General features: G+C 42.8%; 1 non-coding gene across 1 annotated transcript; it reads right to left on the bottom strand.

Annotated features, from left to right (window-relative positions):
- Positions 1-336: 336 nt before the first annotated feature.
- Positions 337-445, bottom strand: LOC113456164. Its single transcript, XR_003377025.1, has one exon. It is a non-coding gene; the product is annotated as a U6 spliceosomal RNA (small nuclear RNA).
- Positions 446-2,428: the final 1,983 nt, after the last annotated feature.

Raw genomic sequence — 2,428 nt, 5'->3', positions numbered from 1 at the left:
ATGGTGGAAGCAGAGAACCAACCTCCCCAAGATATCCTCTGACTTTCATGTGTGTGTGCTGTGGCATGTACACACACCCACATAATAAATAAACAAACAAATGCACTATAAAAATTTAAAATATGTTTTAAATTTTAATTTGATGCCAGATAAATTTTATTCAATTATAATATCAGGGTAAATTAAAGTAAGGTGCAATTTGTAAGGGGAAAATTTCGTCATTACAGAATACTGATATTGATATTAAATAATGATTTTTTTTTGCTCAAATGGATCTTGTATGAGGACTTTGTTAAAACTAATCTGGTTGTATTTATCTATTTCTTTCTTTTTTTTTTAAATACGGAACACTTCACGAATTTGCGTGTCATCCTTGCGCAGGGGCCACGCTAATCTTCTCTGTATTGCTCCACTTTTAGTATTTGTGGGGCCGACAGGGTCTCACTATATAGCTCAGGCTGGCCTGGAGTTTGCTATGTAGACTAGGCTGGCTTCGAACCCCCAGATAGCCCACCTGTCTCTGCCTCTTGAGTGATGGTTGTAGAGGCATGCTGCTGTGCCTGACCCTGGCTGTATACAGGACATCATGAGCTTGTCACTAACCCAGGAAATCCCTGTCATTTATTTGGAACCAGGGTGGCATGCCTCCAGTTAGGTTTTATTCTCATCCAACCTGGTCTACATAGAGTTCCAGAACAGCCAGGGCTATGAAGATTGGGAGTGGGAAGCAAGTGGATCTCTGTGCGCCTGAAACCAGCCTGGTTTACATAAGATCTCTGTGAGTCTGAGACCAGCCTGGTCTATGTAGGATCTATGTAGTGAGTCTGAGAATAGCCTGGTCTACGTAGCCCAGGAAGACCCTGTCTCAATAAAATAAGATAAAAGTTAAAACCTTAAAAGTTACAGTTGGGAAAGGGTGACCATAAGTTTCTATGGTATTTTATGATGTGAACTTCTCACTTAGGAAGAAACCATGATGGTCCTTGGGGAAAAATGCGGTTAGTTATCTAATAAAGATGCTGAGGATGCATCCCGGCAACCAGCCAGGGGCTGCAGCAATCCCTGACACTCTCACCTGGCTGGGTACTGGCGGCAGAAGGAAGGTGAGCACAGTTCTATGTCTGCCTTCTTTTTTCTTCAAATATTTCCTCAGTAATCCCTGCTTGAAAAGCCTATTTCGGGCTGAAAAGATGGCTTAACCCTCAAGCGTCTGCTCTTGCAGGGACTGGCATCCTGTTCTCAGCATCACCTCTACAGCTTCAGTTCTGGGGCACTAGTGACCCTTCTGTCCTATGCAAGCATCGCTTTGCCGTGTGCACACACAACCATACACACAAGTTAAAATAGACTAACAGTATCTTTAGATGGCTATTTAGTGAGCAAACGTACTTGGGGTACCCAAGAGCAAACGTACTTGGGGCACCCACGGGTTAGAAGAGCTATACTCCTAAAAATTTGAATACAGGTAGAGAACAGAGAAGACTCGGAGGATTGGTTGGTTCAGTTTATTAATCAGATACTAAGCATCATACGTGTGAGTGATCTGCTGATGCCAGAAGAAAGCACTGAATAAAACACGCTGCTCCTGCCCATATCAACTTAGATTACCAGGAAATAATTAACTTTAATTCTTACCAATGTTGAGGCAAAGTCTGACTGTTGTCCAGGCTTTCCTGGAACTCATTGTCTAACCTAGATGGTCTTTGAGGTCACCGCTGTTTTATGCTCCCGCTCCTCAAGTTCTGGGTTTATCGCCACGCCTTGCTTAACAACAACGATAACAAAACGTCAGCAAGAAAATTGTGCAAATGTTGCAAGGGAGACTGACGATGTGATTCCACCCTCAAAAAGAGGCTCAAAGGTAGTCGGAATCTCCATGTGATCAACAAACTTAGCGTGACTGGTAGACTTCCAGCCAGAACTGTCAGAGGCTACGACAGCCAAACCCTCAGTCAGCCTCAGCTGGGCCCACAATACAACATCCATTCCTAGAATGACCAGGGCGGGTTGGTCACCCTTAGAGCAAAGCTGTTTAAACTGACTGCTAACACGCTGAAAATGGAAGAAGGCTGATGAGTTAGACCACACACATGCACACACACACACACACACAAAAAAAAAAAAAGTCAAGTTTTTCCTAGATCTCTGATACAGCCTAGGTTCATCCATTGTAAGAGAAAAAGCTAAAAGAAGGAATTTTGTTCTTCTAGATCTATTCATCCTATTTATAAAACAACGGGCAGAAAAATACCCACTAAAACAGATTAAAACAACAGTTGTTTTTTAATTTAAAAAAGGTATTTATAGCTGGGCAGTGATGGCACATTCCATTTCATCCCAGCACTTGGGAGGCAGAGGAAGGTGGATCTCTGAGTTTGAGGCCAGCCTGGTCTACAGAGAGACTAATAGGTCATAATAGGTCAGCCAG

This window comes from Microtus ochrogaster, chromosome 5, assembly GCF_000317375.1.
Source record: "Microtus ochrogaster isolate Prairie Vole_2 chromosome 5, MicOch1.0, whole genome shotgun sequence".
NCBI classification, from domain to species: Eukaryota; Metazoa; Chordata; class Mammalia; order Rodentia; family Cricetidae; genus Microtus; species Microtus ochrogaster.
The sequence above is the reverse complement of the archived record's forward strand: the minus strand, read 5'-3'. Positions and strand labels throughout refer to the sequence as shown.